This window comes from Phyllobates terribilis, unplaced genomic scaffold, assembly GCF_046119375.1.
Source record: "Phyllobates terribilis strain yellow unplaced genomic scaffold, ASM4611937v1 Scaffold_94__1_contigs__length_6153435, whole genome shotgun sequence".
NCBI lineage: Eukaryota > Metazoa > Chordata > Amphibia > Anura > Dendrobatidae > Phyllobates > Phyllobates terribilis.
Window position 1 is genome coordinate 507533 of NW_027362854.1, and position 25974 is coordinate 533506.

At 44.7% G+C, this 25974-nt stretch overlaps 12 non-coding genes and 3 pseudogenes across 12 annotated transcripts; all 15 read left to right on the forward strand.

Moving 5' to 3' along the window:
• The first annotated feature begins 5802 nt into the window (after nucleotides 1-5802).
• Nucleotides 5803-5996, forward strand: LOC141197964 (U2 spliceosomal RNA). The gene has a single exon (XR_012269967.1). It is a non-coding gene; the product is annotated as a U2 spliceosomal RNA (small nuclear RNA).
• Nucleotides 5997-7111: 1115 nt separating this feature from the next.
• Nucleotides 7112-7302, forward strand: LOC141198528 (U2 spliceosomal RNA). Its single transcript, XR_012270475.1, has one exon. It is a non-coding gene; the product is annotated as a U2 spliceosomal RNA (small nuclear RNA).
• A 1115-nt stretch (nucleotides 7303-8417) lies between these two features.
• Nucleotides 8418-8608, forward strand: LOC141198103 (U2 spliceosomal RNA). Its single transcript, XR_012270066.1, has one exon. It is a non-coding gene; the product is annotated as a U2 spliceosomal RNA (small nuclear RNA).
• A 1115-nt stretch (nucleotides 8609-9723) lies between these two features.
• Nucleotides 9724-9914, forward strand: LOC141198529 (U2 spliceosomal RNA). Its single transcript, XR_012270476.1, has one exon. It is a non-coding gene; the product is annotated as a U2 spliceosomal RNA (small nuclear RNA).
• A 1114-nt stretch (nucleotides 9915-11028) lies between these two features.
• LOC141198104 (U2 spliceosomal RNA) lies at nucleotides 11029-11219 on the forward strand. Its single transcript, XR_012270067.1, has one exon. It is a non-coding gene; the product is annotated as a U2 spliceosomal RNA (small nuclear RNA).
• Nucleotides 11220-14172: 2953 nt separating this feature from the next.
• LOC141197994 (U2 spliceosomal RNA) lies at nucleotides 14173-14357 on the forward strand. The gene has a single exon (XR_012269990.1). It is a non-coding gene; the product is annotated as a U2 spliceosomal RNA (small nuclear RNA).
• Nucleotides 14358-15472: 1115 nt separating this feature from the next.
• LOC141198011 (U2 spliceosomal RNA) lies at nucleotides 15473-15588 on the forward strand (annotated as a pseudogene).
• Nucleotides 15589-16112: 524 nt separating this feature from the next.
• Nucleotides 16113-16294, forward strand: LOC141197865 (U2 spliceosomal RNA). The gene has a single exon (XR_012269892.1). It is a non-coding gene; the product is annotated as a U2 spliceosomal RNA (small nuclear RNA).
• Nucleotides 16295-17409: 1115 nt separating this feature from the next.
• Nucleotides 17410-17600, forward strand: LOC141198105 (U2 spliceosomal RNA). Its single transcript, XR_012270068.1, has one exon. It is a non-coding gene; the product is annotated as a U2 spliceosomal RNA (small nuclear RNA).
• A 1115-nt stretch (nucleotides 17601-18715) lies between these two features.
• On the forward strand, nucleotides 18716-18807 carry LOC141198020 (U2 spliceosomal RNA; annotated as a pseudogene).
• Nucleotides 18808-19569: 762 nt separating this feature from the next.
• On the forward strand, nucleotides 19570-19773 carry LOC141197934 (U2 spliceosomal RNA; annotated as a pseudogene).
• Nucleotides 19774-20888: 1115 nt separating this feature from the next.
• LOC141198106 (U2 spliceosomal RNA) lies at nucleotides 20889-21079 on the forward strand. The gene has a single exon (XR_012270069.1). It is a non-coding gene; the product is annotated as a U2 spliceosomal RNA (small nuclear RNA).
• A 1112-nt stretch (nucleotides 21080-22191) lies between these two features.
• LOC141198107 (U2 spliceosomal RNA) lies at nucleotides 22192-22382 on the forward strand. The gene has a single exon (XR_012270070.1). It is a non-coding gene; the product is annotated as a U2 spliceosomal RNA (small nuclear RNA).
• A 1115-nt stretch (nucleotides 22383-23497) lies between these two features.
• On the forward strand, nucleotides 23498-23688 carry LOC141198109 (U2 spliceosomal RNA). Its single transcript, XR_012270072.1, has one exon. It is a non-coding gene; the product is annotated as a U2 spliceosomal RNA (small nuclear RNA).
• A 1115-nt stretch (nucleotides 23689-24803) lies between these two features.
• LOC141198499 (U2 spliceosomal RNA) lies at nucleotides 24804-24994 on the forward strand. The gene has a single exon (XR_012270447.1). It is a non-coding gene; the product is annotated as a U2 spliceosomal RNA (small nuclear RNA).
• Nucleotides 24995-25974: the final 980 nt, after the last annotated feature.

The window sequence follows — 25974 nt, forward strand, 5'->3', positions numbered from 1 at the left end:
CACACCATCTATTTAGCAAATGCCCTTGTTATCAACAGCAGCCTTTTAAACTCACCTGAGCTAACAGGTATGTGCGCTGGTTACTCTGCTGCGCTTAAAATTTCTTTTTTGGTTTGCTACAATGCCTTTTCTGAAACGTTGTCTCCTTCTGCTGGAACACTGACTTCTTTCATTTAATGCCTGCAGACTATAAAAGAGAACCCAACCCAAAAAGTTTGGTTGATTAGTCTGTGGCATTCTGTTAAACTGTTGCTTATGGCGGTCTCTGTGAGCTTCTCAGCGACATTCAGCCAGCCAGGTATCCTGCCTGCAGTAGATGGAATGTGGCAATGGAACGCTGGCTGCGCGTGTCATAATAGGCTCTGAGCCTTTATATACCTGTGCACAGCAGCAGCCACCTTCAGTCTGCTGCTGGACAGCCAGCAGCAGCAGCAGCAGGAGAGGTATGTAATCAGGAGCCCTCCTGCTAAGGGTAGACAGCTGCTCGTTCCACCCCACCCCCCGCCTTAATTGGTTCTCCTCCCTTCCAACGGTGTTGAGGCGGGTGGGAACAGCAGGGGGTGAAGGTGCTGTGTTTAAAGAGGTGGAGTTATGCAGATCTAAAACGCGTGGATTGCAGCAGCAGCAAGCCGAAAAGTGCAGGCATGTAAGGGATCTAGAGGTTGACAACATGTCTTCTTAACGGGAGTCCAGGAGCTCATCTCCACAAATGGACTTTTCAGGATCCTTGGGTGGCTCCGTAGTTTGAAACCAATTCTGGTTATCGCTTCTCGGCCTTTTGGCTGCGATCGTATGACTGTACCTTGATTGGTGCGAGTCTCCTGGAGGAATCCGGACCCTTTTGTGGAGGATTTTCTGCTTTTTCCTGTGGTATTCCATACCGACAGAATCCAAGATGTCTTTTGTGAAGAACACCATCCGTTTGTCCGTGGATCCATCTGACCAGAACAAGAACAACGTGGTTTTCATTGTCCAAGACATCGTTGAAGGCAAAGCTGGAGCAAGACGTTCTGAGATCTTCAGTGTCAACGAATTTTCACGTCAAGGTAATTATGACGTTACCTTTATGGACCAGGATGTTTGCCTTAATGTCTTTGAATGGCTCCGTGGTCACTCTAGTGACCCCTGCTTGGAAGGAGTTAGATGGGAACCTTTGTTTGGTCTGCAAGAAAAGGAGGTGACTGTGACTGTCTATAACCCTTTTACAGACCCTGAGCTGCTGGAGTGCTTCCTCTCTCGCTACTGTGAATATGTGCGGAAGGGAGTGAAGCAAGTCAATTGTCTAGGAATCTTTAACTGTCAGTATAAATTCCGTGTGAAATTGAAAAGGGATCCTGACAGTGTGGGGGGCTTTAGACACCCTCCATCAAATTTTTCCGTTGCAGGCCATAGAGGTTTCCTCTTTTACCCAGGCCAGCCCATGTTTTGCCGTAGATGCTTTTCTTTCGGACATACCATGGTAACATGCCTTAAAGGGCAGTGTTGCCGAAATTGCAGAAAGGAGGGGCATATGGCCAACCAGTGTCCAGAGGCCAAGTCCTGTGATGTCTGTGGGAGTAGTGATCACATGTATAAGGACTGTCCTATGAGTGCACCTAGACGTTCTGATAAAGAACAGAAGGAGGAGGAGCTGGAGAGGAGGCAGATGGCAAGCGCACTGAAAGTGCTGGAAAGATTGGAGAGGGAGGAGAGAGAGGGAAGGAGGCGGGAAACTGGTAGAGCCTCTCCCTCTACGGCGCCAGAGGAGGTGTCCCTGAGACCATGTTCTTCTTCTGCTGAAGAAATGAGGAAGAAGCGGAGGGAAGAAAAGGAGTTCTGGAGGGAAGTGGCAAAGGTGGAGAAAAAGGCAGTGTCTGCGAGAATATCTAGGAAAGTGGTGGAAGCAGAGCTGCCTGAGATGATGACTTTTGGAGAGGCAATGGACGCAACAGGATGTGAAGTGCAAATCTCGGAACCCGACAGTCCTGAACACCCTTCGGGTCCTGAAAACATTGAAGATTTTTCTTCGGAGGATGATAGGGGTGCAAAGAAGAGTCGTAGGGAGGATGGTGGGGGCAGTGATGATGCAGATTTTAGTGAGCCTCAGAGGAAGATCAGAACTGCCAGAATGAGGAGTGTGGCTGGTGAAGCCAGCGGGTCGGAAACCAGCTGTTCTGTTCTGATGGCGGAGGAGGATAGTGGTGGTGCTGGATAGTGTCACCATATAATATTGTAAATGTTTTTTCTTTTTGTCCTCTTGTGAGCTTTGGTTTAGGCCAAAGGCTATTTCTTTGTGTAATTGGTGAAGGAGTAGAAGTATTATGGGATTTACCATAGTGTCCCAAAACGTAAGAGTGTTTAAAAGTAAAGTAAGAAGAGCTGCTATTTTTGAGTTTTTAGCTATGCAAAATGCATCTATTTTTTGTTTACAAGAATGTGGGGTAGTGGATGGTGTGAAAGGGGATGAATGGTCTTATGGAGCGTCTGTGTGGTCGGGGAGTGCATGTAATAAGAATGATGGTGTGGGTATTTTGGTTAAAGGAAGGGAGGTTGTTTTGAGTGATTATTTGGTTATTGAGGTGGGGAGATGTATCCTTGTTAATTTTGTATACAAGAATGTAAAGTTTTGTGTTATTAATGTTTATGCGCCAGTTGAAAAAAATGAGCGCAAAAATTTATTTGAAAAAATTAAGCTTTTTGTTCCAGGAAGAATACCTGTGGTAATTGTGGGTGATATGAACTGTGATGTGGGGAGAGTGAATGTGGATGTGTCTGGGAAAGCATTATTGGAGTTAGTGAATGATTTTGGGTTGTGTGATATGCAGCGCGTGTGTAACATGAATCCTTTGTTGAACACTTTCTTTTCTGAGAGTGGTAGGGTACAATCCAGATTGGATTATTGTTTTATTTCTAAAAATATGGTTTCTGTTAATTATAGGCAGGAAAACGTTCTTTTTTCAGATCATGTGTGTATGTTGTGTGAGTTGGATATAAAAGTTGATGGAGTGTTTGGGAGAGGATTGTGGAAGTTAAATGTTAAACTGTTAGAGAATGAAGATGTGAGAAAGGAGTATGAAAGGCGGTATGAAGAATGGTGTAAGCATAAAAATGAGTTTGGGAATGTTTGTGAGTGGTGGGACTGGGTGAAGAAACAAACAAAAATGTTCTTTAAAAATTTAGGATACAAGTATGCAGCAATTAAAAGAGAGAGTTTTGTTAAACTGAACGCGCGGTTGAGCGTTTTGTATAAGTTAAGGGAAGGAGGAGTTGAGGTGGAGGAGGATATTTTAGAGGTAAAAAAGGAGATTAGTGAGTTTTTGTTGGAGAGAGGGAGAAGCATAGTGTTTAGGGCAAAGATTGATAAGATGGAGCAGGATGAGAAATGTTCTCGGTTTTTCTTTAAAAAAGTTTTTGGAAAGAAACAGAGTATGAGCGTGGTGTATGGAGCAGATGGAAGTGAGGTGAGTGGAGAGGATATGTGTGAAGAGGTGGCTAAGTTTTATGAGGATCTGTATGCAGTGAAACAGAGGGATGAATGTTTGGAGAATGATGTTTTGAGTGTGTTAGAGAGTAAGTTGAGTGAAGCAGAAAGAGAGAGAGTGATGGGTGAGGTGACTGGTGATGAGGTATGGAAGGTTATGTGTAGTATGGCTTTGAATAAGACGCCGGGGGAGGATGGCCTCCCAGTAGAATTTTATCGTGTGATGTGGGGTGTGATTGGTAAGGACTTTGTGGATGTATGTAAGTATATGTGGGGAAACATGGAGGTGACTGAGAGTATGCGTGCAGGTATGGTTGTGTTAATTCCTAAGAAAGGGGATTTGAAAAGTCTGAGGAATTGGAGGCCAATAACGTTACTTAATTGTGATTATAAAATCTATGCAAAACTTATGGCTAATAGGATGCGTGATGTGATAGAGAGTGTGATTGGGGATGAGCAGTGTTGTGCGGTACCTGGGAGGCGGATTCATGAGTGTGTGTGTATGTTAAGAGATTGTCTATGGGATTGCATGGGTCGTAAGAAGAGTGTATTTTTGTTAAGTTTGGATTTTGAAAAGGCTTATGATAGGTTGTCGCATGGTTTTTTGTTCAGAGTGTTGTTAAAAATGGGTTTTCCGGCTGATTTTGTTGGGCGAGTGAGAAGTTTGTATGCGGGTGTTTATAGCTGTGTTTTAATGAATGGGTATGTGGGTAGGAAAGTGAATGTGTTTTCGGGTGTGCGACAGGGGTGTCCTTTGTCCCCTGTAGCATTTATTTGTGCAATTGAGCCATTGTTGTGTATGCTGAGGAAAGATAAGGTAATTCGTGGTGTGCAAGTGCCGGGAGGTGGAGGAAAAGAATGGAAGGTGAGTGGTTATATGGATGACGTGTGTGTATTATGTGATTCTGAATGTTCGGTGAGGCGGGTGAAGTTGTTAGTGTCTATTTTTTGTGGTGCATCTGCGTTTAAAGTGAATTGGGAAAAGAGTGAGTGTAAGGGTTTTGGAGGCGGAAGTTTAAGTAGGGATGTAGGTGTGAATGTAGTGAATGGACCTATTAAAGTTTTGGGTGTGAAGTTTTCAGAGAGTTTGGATGGGAAAGAAAGTTGGGATGATGCGAAAGGAAAAGTTGAGCAGAAGTTGAATTTTTGGAAATTGAGGAGTTTATCCTTTTTTGGGAAGATTTTAATTGTTAAGAGTGTGGTGTTGCCAATATTTTTATATATTGCGGTAGTATTTCCACCAGGATATATGTGTATGAGAAGCTTGAATAGAATTTTATTTGTTTTTTTGTGGAACTCGAAAATGGAGAGAGCTAGGAGAGAAATTTTGGTTAAAAGAGTGGAAAAAGGTGGTTTGGGTTTTCCGAATTTGGACGTGTTTTTTGGTGTGAATATCGTTGTGTTTGTTTTGAAAGTGATTAGGGCGGATGGAAAGTTTTCATCTATGTGTAGGTATTTATTTGGAGCGTATTTGTTTCGTTTAAAGTGGCAAGAAAGGGATTTGCGATGTCCGATTGCTTTTGAGGTGCCTGTATGGTATGTGTGGGTTTATAAGTTTTTGGTGAGGTATGAACTGTGTGATGCAGATGTGAGATTGCTGGAGAATAAGAAGGCTGTGTATAGGATGATTGAATGTAGAGAGGTAGAATGTGGAATAAATATGGTTAGGGGTGGTGATGTGCAGAAGGTTTGGAAGAAAGTGCGGATGAGTGGTATGACCAACAAACAGAGTGAAGTTGTGTGGCAGTCTTTACATGGAGTATTGCCTGTGAGAGAGTTTCAGAGGAATAGAGGTTTGGTGAGGAGTGAAATGTGTCCAAGAAATGGCTGTGGTGGAAGGGAAAGTGTGTTGCATGTTTTTTGGAATTGCCAGTATGCTAGAGATGTGATTGGGAGAATGGGGCCTTTGTGTAAAGAATTGTGTGGTGTGAATTTGTTGTCTTTTGAGTTGTTTATGTTTGGTTTGGGAATATGTGATGGGACGAAGGAAAGAGTCTTGTGGTTGATGCTTGCATGTATAAAGGAAGTGTTATGGGATGTGAGGAATGTGTATGTGTTTAAAAGGAAGGAAATTGCAGTAAAGGATAGTGTGAAGGTGATTTTGGGGAAGATGTATGTGTGTTTCCTATGGGACAAAAAGAGGAGAGGGGAAGTGGATGCGGAGGGAATATGGAAAGTTAAAAAGTGGAGATATATTGTTAGTACCTCTTGATTTTTGTTATTGTTGTTTTGAAATATGAAACAAATATTTCCGATGATGATGGGGACAGCAAATTGCGTAATGGATTTGACGCAGCTGTTTTGATGGAATTTTCCTTTGTCTGGTTTCCATAGACTGTGGAATTTCCTCGTCTGAGGAGAAAAAAAAAAAAAAAAAAAAAAATCTGTTCTTATCAGTTTAATATCTGATACGTCCCCTATCTGGGGACCATATATTAAATGGATTTTTAGAACAGGGAGATGGAAAAAGAGCTTGCTCTGTCCACTCCACGCATTGACCTGGTATTGCAGTAACTCCAGGACCGGTGCACCCCTTCTTTAATGCAGTTTCTAAAATCAGAAAGAATTGAATTCAATGTTTTTTGTTCATTTTGCTTGTTTGTCGGATTTTGGGATGGACTCTTTGGCTTTGCTTTTCTTCTCCTCATTGGATTTTTCATGTTCAAAGTTGCAGAAGCCAGATTACAAGCTCATTTTGGTTCAACTTCAGCAACTGTGCATTGCATTGCCATGTAATGTGATGCAATGCTATCTTTCTAGCTCTCCCTTTTTACTTCCTTTTGGATAAACAGACATATTAGGCAAGCATTTTGGAGCTTTCACCTAAATAACTACAGGTGGTGAGATAAGCTGCACAATATAATTGACCTTTCAGTATATTGTTGCACACACACCATCTATTTAGCAAATGCCCTTGTTATCAACAGCAGCCTTTTAAACTCACCTGAGCTAACAGGTATGTGCGCTGGTTACTCTGCTGCGCTTAAAATTTCTTTTTTGGTTTGCTACAATGCCTTTTCTGAAACGTTGTCTCCTTCTGCTGGAACACTGACTTCTTTCATTTAATGCCTGCAGACTATAAAAGAGAACCCAACCCAAAAATTTTGGCTGATTAGTCTGTGGCATTCTGTTAAACTGTTGCTTATGGCGGTCTCTGTGAGCTTCTCAGCGACATTCAGCCAGCCAGGTATCCTGCCTGCAGTAGATGGAATGTGGCAATGGAACGCTGGCTGCGCGTGTCATAATAGGCTCTGAGCCTTTATATACCTGTGCACAGCAGCAGCCACCTTCAGTCTGCTGCTGGACAGCCAGCAGCAGCAGCAGCAGGAGAGGTATGTAATCAGGAGCCCTCCTGCTAAGGGTAGACAGCTGCTCGTTCCACCCCACCCCCCGCCTTAATTGGTTCTCCTCCCTTCCAACGGTGTTGAGGCGGGTGGGAACAGCAGGGGGTGAAGGTGCTGTGTTTAAAGAGGTGGAGTTATGCAGATCTAAAACGCGTGGATTGCAGCAGCAGCAAGCCGAAAAGTGCAGGCATGTAAGGGATCTAGAGGTTGACAACATGTCTTCTTAACGGGAGTCCAGGAGCTCATCTCCACAAATGGACTTTTCAGGATCCTTGGGTGGCTCCGTAGTTTGAAACCAATTCTGGTTATCGCTTCTCGGCCTTTTGGCTAGGATCAAGTGTAGTATCTGTTCTTATCAGTTTAATATCTGATACGTCCCCTATCTGGGGACCATATATTAAATGGATTTTTAGAACAGGGAGATGGAAAAAGAGCTTGCTCTGTCCACTCCACGCATTGACCTGGTATTGGAGTAACTCCAGGACCGGTGCACCCCTTCTTTAATGCAGTTTCTAAAATCAGAAAGAATTGAATTCAATGTTTTTTGTTCATTTTGCTTGTTTGTCGGATTTTGGGATGGACTCTTTGGCTTTGCTTTTCTTCTCCTCATTGGATTTTTCATGTTCAAAGTTGCAGAAGCCAGATTACAAGCTCATTTTGGTTCAACTTCAGCAACTGTGCATTGCATTGCCATGTAATGTGATGCAATGCTATCTTTCTAGCTCTCCCTTTTTAATTCCTTTTGGATAAACAGACATATTAGGCAAGCATTTTGGAGCTTTCACCTAAATAACTACAGGTGGTGAGATAAGCTGCACAATATAATTGACCTTTCAGTATATTGTTGCACACACACCATCTATTTAGCAAATGCCCTTGTTATCAACAGCAGCCTTTTAAACTCACCTGAGCTAACAGGTATGTGTGCTGGTTACTCTGCTGCGCTTAAAATTTCTTTTTTGGTTTGCTACAATGCCTTTTCTGAAACGTTGTCTCCTTCTGCTGGAACACTGACTTCTTTCATTTAATGCCTGCAGACTATAAAAGAGAACCCAACCCAAAAAGTTTGGTTGATTAGTCTGTGGCATTCTGTTAAACTGTTGCTTATGGCGGTCTCTGTGAGCTTCTCAGCGACATTCAGCCAGCCAGGTATCCTGCCTGCAGTAGATGGAATGTGGCAATGGAACGCTGGCTGCGCGTGTCATAATAGGCTCTGAGCCTTTATATACCTGTGCACAGCAGCAGCCACCTTCAGTCTGCTGCTGGACAGCCAGCAGCAGCAGCAGCAGGAGAGGTATGTAATCAGGAGCCCTCCTGCTAAGGGTAGACAGCTGCTCGTTCCACCCCACCCCCCGCCTTAATTGGTTCTCCTCCCTTCCAACGGTGTTGAGGCGGGTGGGAACAGCAGGGGGTGAAGGTGCTGTGTTTAAAGAGGTGGAGTTATGCAGATCTAAAACGCGTGGATTGCAGCAGCAGCAAGCCGAAAAGTGCAGGCATGTAAGGGATCTAGAGGTTGACAACATGTCTTCTTAACGGGAGTCCAGGAGCTCATCTCCACAAATGGACTTTTCAGGATCCTTGGGTGGCTCCGTAGTTTGAAACCAATTCTGGTTATCGCTTCTCGGCCTTTTGGCTAAGATCAAGTGTAGTATCTGTTCTTATCAGTTTAATATCTGATACGTCCCCTATCTGGGGACCATATATTAAATGGATTTTTAGAACAGGGAGATGGAAAAAGAGCTTGCTCTGTCCACTCCACGCATTGACCTGGTATTGCAGTATCTCCAGGACCGGTGCACCCCTTCTTTAATGCAGTTTCTAAAATCAGAAAGAATTGAATTCAATGTTTTTTGTTCATTTTGCTTGTTTGTCGGATTTTGGGATGGACTCTTTGGCTTTGCTTTTCTTCTCCTCATTGGATTTTTCATGTTCAAAGTTGCAGAAGCCAGATTACAAGCTCATTTTGGTTCAACTTCAGCAACTGTGCATTGCATTGCCATGTAATGTGATGCAATGCTATCTTTCTAGCTCTCCCTTTTTACTTCCTTTTGGGTAAACAGACATATTAGGCAAGTATTTTGGAGCTTTCACCTAAATAACTACAGGTGGTGAGATAAGCTGCACAATATAATTGACCTTTCAGTATATTGTTGCACACACACCATCTATTTAGCAAATGCCCTTGTTATCAACAGCAGCCTTTTAAACTCACCTGAGCTAACAGGTATGTGCGCTGGTTACTCTGCTGCGCTTAAAATTTCTTTTTTGGTTTGCTACAATGCCTTTTCTGAAACGTTGTCTCCTTCTGCTGGAACACTGACTTCTTTCATTTAATGCCTGCAGACTATAAAAGAGAACCCAACCCAAAAAGTTTGGTTGATTAGTCTGTGGCATTCTGTTAAACTGTTGCTTATGGCGGTCTCTGTGAGCTTCTCAGCGACATTCAGCCAGCCAGGTATCCTGCCTGCAGTAGATGGAATGTGGCAATGGAACGCTGGCTGCGCGTGTCATAATAGGCTCTGAGCCTTTATATACCTGTGCACAGCAGCAGCCACCTTCAGTCTGCTGCTGGACAGCCAGCAGCAGCAGCAGCAGGAGAGGTATGTAATCAGGAGCCCTCCTGCTAAGGGTAGACAGCTGCTCGTTCCACCCCACCCCCCGCCTTAATTGGTTCTCCTCCCTTCCAACGGTGTTGAGGCGGGTGGGAACAGCAGGGGGTGAAGGTGCTGTGTTTAAAGAGGTGGAGTTATGCAGATCTAAAACGCGTGGATTGCAGCAGCAGCAAGCCGAAAAGTGCAGGCATGTAAGGGATCTAGAGGTTGACAACATGTCTTCTTAACGGGAGTCCAGGAGCTCATCTCCACAAATGGACTTTTCAGGATCCTTGGGTGGCTCCGTAGTTTGAAACCAATTCTGGTTATCGCTTCTCGGCCTTTTGGCTAGGATCAAGTGTAGTATCTGTTCTTATCAGTTTAATATCTGATACGTCCCCTATCTGGGGACCATATATTAAATGGATTTTTAGAACAGGGAGATGGAAAAAGAGCTTGCTCTGTCCACTCCACGCATTGACCTGGTATTGGAGTAACTCCAGGACCGGTGCACCCCTTCTTTAATGCAGTTTCTAAAATCAGAAAGAATTGAATTCAATGTTTTTTGTTCATTTTGCTTGTTTGTCGGATTTTGGGATGGACTCTTTGGCTTTGCTTTTCTTCTCCTCATTGGATTTTTCATGTTCAAAGTTGCAGAAGCCAGATTACAAGCTCATTTTGGTTCAACTTCAGCAACTGTGCATTGCATTGCCATGTAATGTGATGCAATGCTATCTTTCTAGCTCTCCCTTTTTACTTCCTTTTGGATAAACAGACATATTAGGCAAGCATTTTGGAGCTTTCACCTAAATAACTACAGGTGGTGAGATAAGCTGCACAATATAATTGACCTTTCAGTATATTGTTGCACACACACCATCTATTTAGCAAATGCCCTTGTTATCAACAGCAGCCTTTTAAACTCACCTGAGCTAACAGGTATGTGTGCTGGTTACTCTGCTGCGCTTAAAATTTCTTTTTTGGTTTGCTACAATGCCTTTTCTGAAACGTTGTCTCCTTCTGCTGGAACACTGACTTTTTCATTTAATGCCTGCAGACTATAAAAGAGAACCCAACCCAAAAAGTTTGGTTGATTAGTCTGTGGCATTCTGTTAAACTGTTGCTTATGGCGGTCTCTGTGAGCTTCTCAGCGACATTCAGCCAGCCAGGTATCCTGCCTGCAGTAGATGGAATGTGGCAATGGAACGCTGGCTGCGCGTGTCATAATAGGCTCTGAGCCTTTATATACCTGTGCACAGCAGCAGCCACCTTCAGTCTGCTGCTGGACAGCCAGCAGCAGCAGCAGCAGGAGAGGTATGTAATCAGGAGCCCTCCTGCTAAGGGTAGACAGCTGCTCGTTCCACCCCACCCCCCGCCTTAATTGGTTCTCCTCCCTTCCAACGGTGTTGAGGCGGGTGGGAACAGCAGGGGGTGAAGGTGCTGTGTTTAAAGAGGTGGAGTTATGCAGATCTAAAACGCGTGGATTGCAGCAGCAGCAAGCCGAAAAGTGCAGGCATGTAAGGGATCTAGAGGTTGACAACATGTCTTCTTAACGGGAGTCCAGGAGCTCATCTCCACAAATGGACTTTTCAGGATCCTTGGGTGGCTCCGTAGTTTGAAACCAATTCTGGTTATCGCTTCTCGGCCTTTTGGCTAAGATCAAGTGTAGTATCTGTTCTTATCAGTTTAATATCTGATACGTCCCCTATCTGGGGACCATATATTAAATGGATTTTTAGAACAGGGAGATGGAAAAAGAGCTTGCTCTGTCCACTCCACGCATTGACCTGGTATTGCAGTATCTCCAGGACCGGTGCACCCCTTCTTTAATGCAGTTTCTAAAATCAGAAAGAATTGAATTCAATGTTTTTTGTTCATTTTGCTTGTTTGTCGGATTTTGGGATGGACTCTTTGGCTTTGCTTTTCTTCTCCTCATTGGATTTTTCATGTTCAAAGTTGCAGAAGCCAGATTACAAGCTCATTTTGGTTCAACTTCAGCAACTGTGCATTGCATTGCCATGTAATGTGATGCAATGCTATCTTTCTAGCTCTCCCTTTTTACTTCCTTTTGGGTAAACAGACATATTAGGCAAGTATTTTGGAGCTTTCACCTAAATAACTACAGGTGGTGAGATAAGCTGCACAATATAATTGACCTTTCAGTATATTGTTGCACACACACCATCTATTTAGCAAATGCCCTTGTTATCAACAGCAGCCTTTTAAACTCACCTGAGCTAACAGGTATGTGCGCTGGTTACTCTGCTGCGCTTAAAATTTCTTTTTTGGTTTGCTACAATGCCTTTTCTGAAACGTTGTCTCCTTCTGCTGGAACACTGACTTCTTTCATTTAATGCCTGCAGACTATAAAAGAGAACCCAACCCAAAAAGTTTGGTTGATTAGTCTGTGGCATTCTGTTAAACTGTTGCTTATGGCGGTCTCTGTGAGCTTCTCAGCGACATTCAGCCAGCCAGGTATCCTGCCTGCAGTAGATGGAATGTGGCAATGGAACGCTGGCTGCGCGTGTCATAATAGGCTCTGAGCCTTTATATACCTGTGCACAGCAGCAGCCACCTTCAGTCTGCTGCTGGACAGCCAGCAGCAGCAGCAGCAGGAGAGGTATGTAATCAGGAGCCCTCCTGCTAAGGGTAGACAGCTGCTCGTTCCACCCCACCCCCCGCCTTAATTGGTTCTCCTCCCTTCCAACGGTGTTGAGGCGGGTGGGAACAGCAGGGGGTGAAGGTGCTGTGTTTAAAGAGGTGGAGTTATGCAGATCTAAAACGCGTGGATTGCAGCAGCAGCAAGCTGAAAAGTGCAGGCATGTAAGGGATCTAGAGGTTGACAACATGTCTTCTTAACGGGAGTCCAGGAGCTCATCTCCACAAATGGACTTTTCAGGATCCTTGGGTGGCTCCGTAGTTTTAAACCAATTCTGGTTATCGCTTCTCGGCCTTTTGGCTAAGATCAAGTGCAGTGATCTACCGGTTGCTGCCTTGGTCTTGGCTGAGAGGTGCCTTGGGTACCCGGCTCCTTGGCCTCGGGGGATCGCTGCATGTAGCAGTGCGGCTTCACCCCCTTGCTGCTTTTGGGGAGCCGGATTAGTCCCGGGGCAACGAGGGGCGATCAGCCTGCCTGCTTTTTTTAAGTAGGCGAGGAGGATTTTTGCCACCTTTGGTGTGAAGATATGGACGGGAGAAGCCCAAATATGCTGACCTGTGAAGAGGTCCCAGTTTTTGCAAGATTGAAGAATGCAGTGCGGTTTATTTTTTTGGATCCAGAGAAGAAGAAGTCTGGCTTGTTTTTTTTGGTAGAGAAGATTTTGTTTGGACTATTGGAAGTTCAAATGGAACAAGTTTTGTCTATGTTGGAGTTCCCGAAGAGAGGGATATATGATGTTATTTTTTGTTCAGAAGATATCTTTTCTGACTTTTGGAAGAGAATGGATCTAGTGAAGGAAGATTCGATACTTGAAGGTGTTTTTTTTGTGTCGCATTTTCCTAGGAAGGAAAGGCTAATAGTAATAAGGATGTATAGTCCTTTCATATTGGAAGAAGAGATCATGACCTTTTTATCCCGGTACTGTGAGAAAGTGAGTTCTGCTGGCAAAATGTTTAACCGATATGGTTTTTGGACCACGAGGTGGAGGTTCCTGGTCAAGTTCAAGGAAAGTTCGGATGGTGTTGTGGTACTCCCACCAAGTAGATTCAAAATCGGGACAGTTAATGGAGATATGTTCTTTACAGGTATGCCGAAGTTTTGTAGGCGTTGTAAACAGTATGGCCATGAAAAGGATTCCTGTACATTACAGTGGTGTGCCAAGTGTGAAGAAGTGGGACATAAGGCAGAGAATTGTGAAAAAAGTAAGAAATGTAATCTATGTGGTGGCAGTGGTCATTTATATGATTGCTGTCCTGTCAATAAAAGGGAGGAGAAGTCAGTTGACAAGGAAGATGGAAAAGAAGAAGAGTCTGAAGCTGCCCCCCATGATGAAACGGAAGAGAACATATCTCAAAAGAAGGAGGAACAAATAAGAGATATAAGAAAAGAAGGTGATCATATGGAAGAAGATACTGAGAGTGATATCACAGACGTTGAGATTGAAAATACTAGCTTGGAAGAAGAAGTGGAGGTGGATAGGGAGTCAGAAGATCAGGAGGAAAGTGAGTCCTCCAGTCAGGATGAAAAGGAAGGTGCTGTAAGTAATATGGAAGAGGAGGAGGAGGGTGAAGAAACTAGTGAAGAAGAAAGAGAGGATGTCGCATGTGAAGCCAGAGAAGAAATTGAAGGAGTTTTGTCATCTGGGAAGGACTCTAGTAAAGCAAAGGATGTTTCAGAAAAAAATATGAGGGAGATGGAGGAGAGACAAGAAGTGTTGAAAATGCTAAAGAGTTGTGAAGGGGGGAGTCAGGCTAGTCTAAGGCGCAAAGTGTGGAATAACATTTATAGCGATATGCATCGTTTTTTTTCAACTTACAGAATACCTCAGTCGTTGGCTAAAGAGGTAGAAGAAGCTTGGGATGGTCGGTTTCTGGATGGAAGGCTTTTGAATGCCTTGGCAGCATATGGCCTGAAGAGAGGAATGTTGCCTTAAATCGTAATGGTAAAGATTGTAATGTTGTGATGTAAAGAATATGGAATAACTGTATTGTGATAATATAAACGTATATATATAAAATAAGATTGGAAAAATGGATATATGACCCACAATGATGGATAACAACCTAATACCATTTGGAAATCATTGCAAAGCATGAAATGGTAAATATGGGACTTGTAATCTGAGTGGAAAAAAAAAAAAAAAAAAAAAATCTGTTCTTATCAGTTTAATATCTGATACGTCCCCTATCTGGGGACCATATATTAAATGGATTTTTAGAACAGGGAGATGGAAAAAGAGCTTTCTCTGTCCACTCCACGCATTGACCTGGTATTGCAGTATCTCCAGGACCGGTGCACCCCTTCTTTAATGCAGTTTCTAAAATCAGAAAGAATTGAATTCAATGTTTTTTGTTCATTTTGCTTGTTTGTCGGATTTTGGGATGGACTCTTTGGCTTTGCTTTTCTTCTCCTCATTGGATTTTTCATGTTCAAAGTTGCAGAAGCCAGATTACAAGCTCATTTTGGTTCAACTTCAGCAACTGTGCATTGCATTGCCATGTAATGTGATGCAATGCTATCTTTCTAGCTCTCCCTTTTTACTTCCTTTTGGATAAACAGACATATTAGGCAAGCATTTTGGAGCTTTCACCTAAATAACTACAGGTGGTGAGATAAGCTGCACAATATAATTGACCTTTCAGTATATTGTTGCACACACACCATCTATTTAGCAAATGCCCTTGTTATCAACAGCAGCCTTTTAAACTCACCTGAGCTAACAGGTATGTGCGCTGGTTACTCTGCTGCGCTTAAAATTTCTTTTTTGGTTTGCTACAATGCCTTTTCTGAAACGTTGTCTCCTTCTGCTGGAACACTGACTTCTTTCATTTAATGCCTGCAGACTATAAAAGAGAACCCAACCCAAAAAGTTTGGTTGATTAGTCTGTGGCATTCTGTTAAACTGTTGCTTATGGCGGTCTCTGTGAGCTTCTCAGCGACATTCAGCCAGCCAGGTATCCTGCCTGCAGTAGATGGAATGTGGCAATGGAACGCTGGCTGCGCGTGTCATAATAGGCTTTGAGCCTTTATATACCTGTGCACAGCAGCAGCCACCTTCAGTCTGCTGCTGGACAGCCAGCAGCAGCAGCAGCAGGAGAGGTATGTAATCAGGAGCCCTCCTGCTAAGGGTAGACAGCTGCTCGTTCCACCCCACCCCCCGCCTTAATTGGTTCTCCTCCCTTCCAACGGTGTTGAGGCGGGTGGGAACAGCAGGGGGTGAAGGTGCTGTGTTTAAAGAGGTGGAGTTATGCAGATCTAAAACGCGTGGATTGCAGCAGCAGCAAGCCGAAAAGTGCAGGCATGTAAGGGATCTAGAGGTTGACAACATGTCTTCTTAACGGGAGTCCAGGAGCTCATCTCCACAAATGGACTTTTCAGGATCCTTGGGTGGCTCCGTAGTTTGAAACCAATTCTGGTTATCGCTTCTCGGCCTTTTGGCTAAGATCAAGTGTAGTATCTTTTGAAAAGGCAGTTTTGTCCTTGGGTTGCCCTAGTAAATTCATGCATATTACACACTGGTTTGGTGCACTTGTTAGTACGCCAGGTGGCTCATAGAGTTATCTGATGGAAAACATGGCCCTCCAGGATCGAAGTCACTAGGCTGGGTAAGTGTGAGGGCTTTGGAGCAATGTGCCCCAGGAGTAGGCGCCCTGGTGGGAGTCCAAGCTTACTGGGACTGGGAACCCCAGAAAGACTTGGCTTCGTAGCACGCCGCACCTTTGCCAATCATACTTTCTGAGCAACCCCCCCTATTCCTGGCCTCCGGGCTAGGAAGGGGAATTTTTATAAACCCGGTCGGAGGTCCGGTCAGCTTTGGGCTGAGAAACCAACACAGGCTCCAGCTCCACTAGGGTGGCAGCCTAGATGGAAGCTGGGAGCACAAAAACGGCTCTTCTCCGGCTTCGGCTAGGGAGGGCATCGGAGATCCCTGACCCTCGCTGTGGCCTTCTGGCTCGGAGGGATGGGGATGGTTTATTGGGGACCCTCTCCTCCGGGAAGGGTCCACATGAATCCTCGCCTCGTGCGCTGTTTTGGTGTGACTTCGGTCACATTTTTCAGTGCCTTGGATGCAGCTTCAATCAAAAAATCTGTTCTTATCAGTTTAATATCTGATACGTCCCCTATCTGGGGACCATATATTAAATGGATTTTTAGAACAGGGAGATGGAAAAAGAGCTTGCTCTGTCCACTCCACGCATTGACCTGGTATTGCAGTATCTCCAGGACCGGTGCACCCCTTCTTTAATGCAGTTTCTAAAATCAGAAAGAATTGAATTCAATGTTTTTTGTTCATTTTGCTTGTTTGTCGGATTTTGGGATGGACTCTTTGGCTTTGCTTTTCTTCTCCTCATTGGATTTTTCATGTTCAAAGTTGCAGAAGCCAGATTACAAGCTCATTTTGGTTCAACTTCAGCAACTGTGCATTGCATTGCCATGTAATGTGATGCAATGCTATCTTTCTAGCTCTCCCTTTTTACTTCCTTTTGGATAAACAGACATATTAGGCAAGCATTTTGGAGCTTTCACCTAAATAACTACAGGTGGTGAGATAAGCTGCACAATATAATTGACCTTTCAGTATATTGTTGCACACACACCATCTATTTAGCAAATGCCCTTGTTATCAACAGCAGCCTTTTAAACTCACCTGAGCTAACAGGTATGTGCGCTGGTTACTCTGCTGCGCTTAAAATTTCTTTTTTGGTTTGCTACAATGCCTTTTCTGAAACGTTGTCTCCTTCTGCTGGAACACTGACTTCTTTCATTTAATGCCTGCAGACTATAAAAGAGAACCCAACCCAAAAAGTTTGGTTGATTAGTCTGTGGCATTCTGTTAAACTGTTGCTTATGGCGGTCTCTGTGAGCTTCTCAGCGACATTCAGCCAGCCAGGTATCCTGCCTGCAGTAGATGGAATGTGGCAATGGAACGCTGGCTGCGCGTGTCATAATAGGCTCTGAGCCTTTATATACCTGTGCACAGCAGCAGCCACCTTCAGTCTGCTGCTGGACAGCCAGCAGCAGCAGCAGCAGGAGAGGTATGTAATCAGGAGCCCTCCTGCTAAGGGTAGACAGCTGCTCGTTCCACCCCACCCCCCGCCTTAATTGGTTCTCCTCCCTTCCAACGGTGTTGAGGCGGGTGGGAACAGCAGGGGGTGAAGGTGCTGTGTTTAAAGAGGTGGAGTTATGCAGATCTAAAACGCGTGGATTGCAGCAGCAGCAAGCCGAAAAGTGCAGGCATGTAAGGGATCTAGAGGTTGACAACATGTCTTCTTAACGGGAGTCCAGGAGCTCATCTCCACAAATGGACTTTTCAGGATCCTTGGGTGGCTCCGTAGTTTGAAACCAATTCTGGTTATCGCTTCTCGGCCTTTTGGCTAAGATCAAGTGTAGTATCTGTTCTTATCAGTTTAATATCTGATACGTCCCCTATCTGGGGACCATATATTAAATGGATTTTTAGAACAGGGAGATGGAAAAAGAGCTTGCTCTGTCCACTCCACGCATTGACCTGGTATTGCAGTATCTCCAGGACCGGTGCACCCCTTCTTTAATGCAGTTTCTAAAATCAGAAAGAATTGAATTCAATGTTTTTTGTTCATTTTGCTTGTTTGTCGGATTTTGGGATGGACTCTTTGGCTTTGCTTTTCTTCTCCTCATTGGATTTTTCATGTTCAAAGTTGCAGAAGCCAGATTACAAGCTCATTTTGGTTCAACTTCAGCAACTGTGCATTGCATTGCCATGTAATGTGATGCAATGCTATCTTTCTAGCTCTCCCTTTTTACTTCCTTTTGGATAAACAGACATATTAGGCAAGCATTTTGGAGCTTTCACCTAAATAACTACAGGTGGTGAGATAAGCTGCACAATATAATTGACCTTTCAGTATATTGTTGCACACACACCATCTATTTAGCAAATGCCCTTGTTATCAACAGCAGCCTTTTAAACTCACCTGAGCTAACAGGTATGTGCGCTGGTTACTCTGCTGCGCTTAAAATTTCTTTTTTGGTTTGCTACAATGCCTTTTCTGAAACGTTGTCTCCTTCTGCTGGAACACTGACTTCTTTCATTTAATGCCTGCAGACTATAAAAGAGAACCCAACCCAAAAAGTTTGGTTGATTAGTCTGTGGCATTCTGTTAAACTGTTGCTTATGGCGGTCTCTGTGAGCTTCTCAGCGACATTCAGCCAGCCAGGTATCCTGCCTGCAGTAGATGGAATGTGGCAATGGAACGCTGGCTGCGCGTGTCATAATAGGCTCTGAGCCTTTATATACCTGTGCACAGCAGCAGCCACCTTCAGTCTGCTGCTGGACAGCCAGCAGCAGCAGCAGCAGGAGAGGTATGTAATCAGGAGCCCTCCTGCTAAGGGTAGACAGCTGCTCGTTCCACCCCACCCCCCGCCTTAATTGGTTCTCCTCCCTTCCAACGGAGTTGAGGCGGGTGGGAACAGCAGGGGGTGAAGGTGCTGTGTTTAAAGAGGTGGAGTTATGCAGATCTAAAACGCGTGGATTGCAGCAGCAGCAAGCCGAAAAGTGCAGGCATGTAAGGGATCTAGAGGTTGACAACATGTCTTCTTAACGGGAGTCCAGGAGCTCATCTCCACAAATGGACTTTTCAGGATCCTTGGGTGGCTCCGTAGTTTGAAACCAATTCTGGTTATCGCTTCTCGGCCTTTTGGCTAAGATCAAGTGTAGTATCTTTCGAAAAGGCGGTTTTGGATGTTGGCCGCCCTAGTAGATTGATACATTATGCACACTGGGGTTTAGGCGCTTGTTAGTACGCCAGGTGGCTAATATAGTCATCTGGTGGAAAGCATGGCCCCCCAGGATCGACGCCATTGGGCCGGGGAAGATCGAAAGCCCGAAGTGTGAAGTGCCCCAGGAGTGGTGACCCTGGGGTGCCTTAACTCACTGGGATTGGGAACCCCACTTGAGTTTATGGCACATTTGCACAAGCACTTCAAATTTTCTTTCTTCGCACACACCCTTATTCCGGGCCTTCTGGCCTTAGGATGGGGAATTTTTCAATTCCCGGTCGAAGGTCCGGGCAGTATTATACTGTGAAACCTTCACTATTTATTTAATTTCTTTGTCACTGTGTGTCCACTTCTTCACGTGTGTCACGTCCTACTAGGATTTTGTCGGGATGCGGTTCCCTTACGGGTTCCTCTCTTGGCAGGTCTAGGGGGGGAGTGTGTGGCCATCAGGTTCCGCTCCCCCCTGAACCCCCCTGGCTCTCCTCTTTCGGGAGGAGAGCGTTGTTGGCTCCCCTCTTCCGGGAGGGGAGCACAGTCTTTGGCTCCCAGTGCCTTGCTCGGGTGAGAACTCGGGCAGGTGCTGGGGGTAAGATTGGGTCGCCTCTGGCTTCGGCTGGAGGTGGCTTTTTGTCCCTGTTCCTCGCTGTGGCCTTTTGGCTCGGAGGGACGGGGAATGGTTTGGGGGACCCTTCTCCTTTTGGAGAGGGTTTCAAGAAGACCAGCATCCTAGTGCACTTTTTTTGTGGCACTTGTCACTTTTTTAAGCGCACTCGGGTTTTGTACACGAATTCGGGCTTTCAAAAAAAATCTGTTCTTATCAGTTTAATATCTGATACGTCCCCTATCTGGGGACCATATATTAAATGGATTTTTAGAACAGGGAGATGGAAAAAGAGCTTGCTCTGTCCACTCCACGCATTGACCTGGTATTGCAGTATCTCCAGGACCGGTGCACCCCTTCTTTAATGCAGTTTCTAAAATCAGAAAGAATTGAATTCAATGTTTTTTGTTCATTTTGCTTGTTTGTCGGATTTTGGGATGGACTCTTTGGCTTTGCTTTTCTTCTCCTCATTGGATTTTTCATGTTCAAAGTTGCAGAAGCCAGATTACAAGCTCATTTTGGTTCAACTTCAGCAACTGTGCATTGCATTGCCATGTAATGTGATGCAATGCTATCTTTCTAGCTCTCCCTTTTTACTTCCTTTTGGATAAACAGACATATTAGGCAAGCATTTTGGAGCTTTCACCTAAATAACTACAGGTGGTGAGATAAGCTGCACAATATAATTGACCTTTCAGTATATTGTTGCACACACACCATCTATTTAGCAAATGCCCTTGTTATCAACAGCAGCCTTTTAAACTCACCTGAGCTAACAGGTATGTGCGCTGGTTACTCTGCTGCGCTTAAAATTTCTTTTTTGGTTTGCTACAATGCCTTTTCTGAAACATTGTCTCCTTCTGCTGGAACACTGACTTCTTTCATTTAATGCCTGCAGACTATAAAAGAGAACCCAACCCAAAAAGTTTGGTTGATTAGTCTGTGGCATTCTGTTAAACTGTTGCTTATGGCGGTCTCTGTGAGCTTCTCAGCGACATTCAGCCAGCCAGGTATCCTGCCTGCAGTAGATGGAATGTGGCAATGGAACGCTGGCTGCGCGTGTCATAATAGGCTCTGAGCCTTTATATACCTGTGCACAGCAGCAGCCACCTTCAGTCTGCTGCTGGACAGCCAGCAGCAGCAGCAGCAGGAGAGGTATGTAATCAGGAGCCCTCCTGCTAAGGGTAGACAGCTGCTCGTTCCACCCCACCCCCCGCCTTAATTGGTTCTCCTACCTGCCAACGGTGTTGAGGCGGGTGGGAACAGCAGGGGGTGAAGGTGCTGTGTTTAAAGAGGTGGAGTTATGCAGATCTAAAACGCGTGGATTGCAGCAGCAGCAAGCCGAAAAGTGCAGGCATGTAAGGGATCTAGAGGTTGACAACATGTCTTCTTAACGGGAGTCCAGGAGCTCATCTCCACAAATGGACTTTTCAGGATCCTTGGGTGGCTCCGTAGTTTGAAACCAATTCTGGTTATCGCTTCTCGGCCTTTTGGCTAAGATCAAGTGTAGTATCTGTTCTTATCAGTTTAATATCTGATACGTCCCCTATCTGGGGACCATATATTAAATGGATTTTTAGAACAGGGAGATGGAAAAAGAGCTTGCTCTGTCCACTCCACGCATTGACCTGGTATTGCAGTATCTCCAGGACCGGTGCACCCCTTCTTTAATGCAGTTTCTAAAATCAGAAAGAATTGAATTCAATGTTTTTTGTTCATTTTGCTTGTTTGTCGGATTTTGGGATGGACTCTTTGGCTTTGCTTTTCTTCTCCTCATTGGATTTTTCATGTTCAAAGTTGCAGAAGCCAGATTACAAGCTCATTTTGGTTCAACTTCAGCAACTGTGCATTGCATTGCCATGTAATGTGATGCAATGCTATCTTTCCAGCTCTCCATTTTTACTTCCTTTTGGATAAACAGACATATTAGGCAAGCATTTTGGAGCTTTCACCTAAATAACTACAGGTGGTGAGATAAGCTGCACAATATAATTGACCTTTCAGTATATTGTTGCACACACACCATCTATTTAGCAAATGCCCTTGTTATCAACAGCAGCCTTTTAAACTCACCTGAGCTAACAGGTATGTGCGCTGGTTACTCTGCTGCGCTTAAAATTTCTTTTTTGGTTTGCTACAATGCCTTTTCTGAAACGTTGTCTCCTTCTGCTGGAACGCTGACTTCTTTCATTTAATGCCTGCAGACTATAAAAGAGAACCCAACCCAAAAAGTTTGGTTGATTAGTCTGTGGCATTCTGTTAAACTGTTGCTTATGGCGGTCTCTGTGAGCTTCTCAGCGACATTCAGCCAGCCAGGTATCCTGCCTGCAGTAGATGGAATGTGGCAATGGAACGCTGGCTGCGCGTGTCATAATAGGCTCTGAGCCTTTATATACCTGTGCACAGCAGCAGCCACCTTCAGTCTGCTGCTGGACAGCCAGCAGCAGCAGCAGGAGAGGTATGTAATCAGGAGCCCTCCTGCTAAGGGTAGACAGCTGCTCGTTCCACCCCACCCCCCGCCTTAATTGGTTCTCCTACCTTCCAACGGTGTTGAGGCGGGTGGGAACAGCAGGGGGTGAAGGTGCTGTGTTTAAAGAGGTGGAGTTATGCAGATCTAAAACGCGTGGATTGCAGCAGCAGCAAGCCGAAAAGTGCAGGCATGTAAGGGATCTAGAGGTTGACAACATGTCTTCTTAACGGGAGTCCAGGAGCTCATCTCCACAAATGGACTTTTCAGGATCCTTGGGTGGCTCCGTAGTTTGAAACCAATTCTGGTTATCGCTTCTCGGCCTTTTGGCTAAGATCAAGTGTAGTATCTGTTCTTATCAGTTTAATATCTGATACGTCCCCTATCTGGGGACCATATATTAAATGGATTTTTAGAACAGGGAGATGGAAAAAGAGCTTGCTCTGTCCACTCCACGCATTGACCTGGTATTGCAGTATCTCCAGGACCGGTGCACCCCTTCTTTAATGCAGTTTCTAAAATCAGAAAGAATTGAATTCAATGTTTTTTGTTCATTTTGCTTGTTTGTCGGATTTTGGGATGGACTCTTTGGCTTTGCTTTTCTTCTCCTCATTGGATTTTTCATGTTCAAAGTTGCAGAAGCCAGATTACAAGCTCATTTTGGTTCAACTTCAGCAACTGTGCATTGCATTGCCATGTAATGTGATGCAATGCTATCTTTCTAGCTCTCCCTTTTTACTTCCTTTTGGATAAACAGACATATTAGGCAAGCATTTTGGAGCTTTCACCTAAATAACTACAGGTGGTGAGATAAGCTGCACAATATAATTGACCTTTCAGTATATTGTTGCACACACACCATCTATTTAGCAAATGCCCTTGTTATCAACAGCAGCCTTTTAAACTCACCTGAGCTAACAGGTATGTGCGCTGGTTACTCTGCTGCGCTTAAAATTTCTTTTTTGGTTTGCTACAATGCCTTTTCTGAAACGTTGTCTCCTTCTGCTGGAACACTGACTTCTTTCATTTAATGCCTGCAGACTATAAAAGAGAACCCAACCTAAAAAGTTTGGTTGATTAGTCTGTGGCATTCTGTTAAACTGTTGCTTATGGCGGTCTCTGTGAGCTTCTCAGCGACATTCAGCCAGCCAGGTATCCTGCCTGCAGTAGATGGAATGTGGCAATGGAACGCTGGCTGCGCGTGTCATAATAGGCTCTGAGCCTTTATATACCTGTGCACAGCAGCAGCCACCTTCAGTCTGCTGCTGGACAGCCAGCAGCAGCAGCAGCAGGAGAGGTATGTAATCAGGAGCCCTCCTGCTAAGGGTAGACAGCTGCTCGTTCCACCCCACCCCCCGCCTTAATTGGTTCTCCTCCCTTCCAACGGTGTTGAGGCGGGTGGGAACAGCAGGGGGTGAAGGTGCTGTGTTTAAAGAGGTGGAGTTATGCAGATCTAAAACGAGTGGATTGCAGCAGCAGCAAGCCGAAAAGTGCAGGCATGTAAGGGATCTAGAGGTTGACAACATGTCTTCTTAACGGGAGTCCAGGAGCTCATCTCCACAAATGGACTTTTCAGGATCCTTGGGTGGCTCCGTAGTTTGAAACCAATTCTGGTTATCGCTTCTCGGCCTTTTGGCTAAGATCAAGTGTAGTATCTGTTCTTATCAGTTTAATATCTGATACGTCCCCTATCTGGGGACCATATATTAAATGGATTTTTAGAACAGGGAGATGGAAAAAGAGCTTGCTCTGTCCACTCCACGCATTGACCTGGTATTGCAGTATCTCCAGGACCGGTGCACCCCTTCTTTAATGCAGTTTCTAAAATCAGAAAGAATTGAATTCAATGTTTTTTGTTCATTTTGCTTGTTTGTCGGATTTTGGGATGGACTCTTTGGCTTTGCTTTTCTTCTCCTCATTGGATTTTTCATGTTCAAAGTTGCAGAAGCCAGATTACAAGCTCATTTTGGTTCAACTTCAGCAACTGTGCATTGCATTGCCATGTAATGTGATGCAATGCTATCTTTCTAGCTCTCCCTTTTTACTTCCTTTTGGATAAACAGACATATTAGGCAAGCATTTTGGAGCTTTCACCTAAATAACTACAGGTGGTGAGATAAGCTGCACAATATAATTGACCTTTCAGTATATTGTTGCACACACACCATCTATTTAGCAAATGCCCTTGTTATCAACAGCAGCCTTTTAAACTCACCTGAGCTAACAGGTATGTGCGCTGGTTACTCTGCTGCGCTTAAAATTTCTTTTTTGGTTTGCTACAATGCCTTTTCTGAAACGTTGTCTCCTTCTGCTGGAACACTGACTTCTTTCATTTAATGCCTGCAGACTATAAAAGAGAACCCAACCCAAAAAGTTTGGTTGATTAGTCTGTGGCATTCTGTTAAACTGTTGCTTATGGCGGTCTCTGTGAGCTTCTCAGCGACATTCAGCCAGCCAGGTATCCTGCCTGCAGTAGATGGAATGTGGCAATGGAACGCTGGCTGCGCGTGTCATAATAGGCTCTGAGCCTTTATATACCTGTGCACAGCAGCAGCCACCTTCAGTCTGCTGCTGGACAGCCAGCAGCAGCAGCAGCAGGAGAGGTATGTAATCAGGAGCCCTCCTGCTAAGGGTAGACAGCTGCTCGTTCCACCCCACCCCCCGCCTTAATTGGTTCTCCTCCCTTCCAACGGTGTTGAGGCGGGTGGGAACAGCAGGGGGTGAAGGTGCTGTGTTTAAAGAGGTGGAGTTATGCAGATCTAAAACGCGTGGATTGCAGCAGCAGCAAGCCGAAAAGTGCAGGCATGTAAGGGATCTAGAGGTTGACAACATGTCTTCTTAACGGGAGTCCAGGAGCTCATCTCCACAAATGGACTTTTCAGGATCCTTGGGTGGCTCCGTAGTTTGAAACCAATTCTGGTTATCGCTTCTCGGCCTTTTGGTTAAGATCAAGTGTAGTATCTGTTCTTATCAGTTTAATATCTGATACGTCCCCTATCTGGGGACCATATATTAAATGGATTTTTAGAACAGGGAGATGGAAAAAGAGCTTGCTCTGTCCACTCCACGCATTGACCTGGTATTGCAGTATCTCCAGGACCGGTGCACCCCTTCTTTAATGCAGTTTCTAAAATCAGAAAGAATTGAATTCAATGTTTTTTGTTCATTTTGCTTGTTTGTCGGATTTTGGGATGGACTCTTTGGCTTTGCTTTTCTTCTCCTCATTGGATTTTTCATGTTCAAAGTTGCAGAAGCCAGATTACAAGCTCATTTTGGTTCAACTTCAGCAACTGTGCATTGCATTGCCATGTAATGTGATGCAATGCTATCTTTCTAGCTCTCCCTTTTTACTTCCTTTTGGATAAACAGACATATTAGGCAAGCATTTTGGAGCTTTCACCTAAATAACTACAGGTGGTGAGATAAGCTGCACAATATAATTGACCTTTCAGTATATTGTTGCACACACACCATCTATTTAGCAAATGCCCTTGTTATCAACAGCAGCCTTTTAAACTCACCTGAGCTAACAGGTATGTGCGCTGGTTACTCTGCTGCGCTTAAAATTTCTTTTTTGGTTTGCTACAATGCCTTTTCTGAAACGTTGTCTCCTTCTGCTGGAACACTGACTTCTTTCATTTAATGCCTGCAGACTATAAAAGAGAACCCAACCCAAAAAGTTTGGTTGATTAGTCTGTGGCATTCTGTTAAACTGTTGCTTATGGCGGTCTCTGTGAGCTTCTCAGCGACATTCAGCCAGCCAGGTATCCTGCCTGCAGTAGATGGAATGTGGCAATGGAACGCTGGCTGCGCGTGTCATAATAGGCTCTGAGCCTTTATATACCTGTGCACAGCAGCAGCCACCTTCAGTCTGCTGCTGGACAGCCAGCAGCAGCAGCAGCAGGAGAGGTATGTAATCAGGAGCCCTCCTGCTAAGGGTAGACAGCTGCTCGTTCCACCCCACCCCCCGCCTTAATTGGTTCTCCTCCCTTCCAACGGTGTTGAGGCGGGTGGGAACAGCAGGGGGTGAAGGTGCTGTGTTTAAAGAGGTGGAGTTATGCAGATCTAAAACGCGTGGATTGCAGCAGCAGCA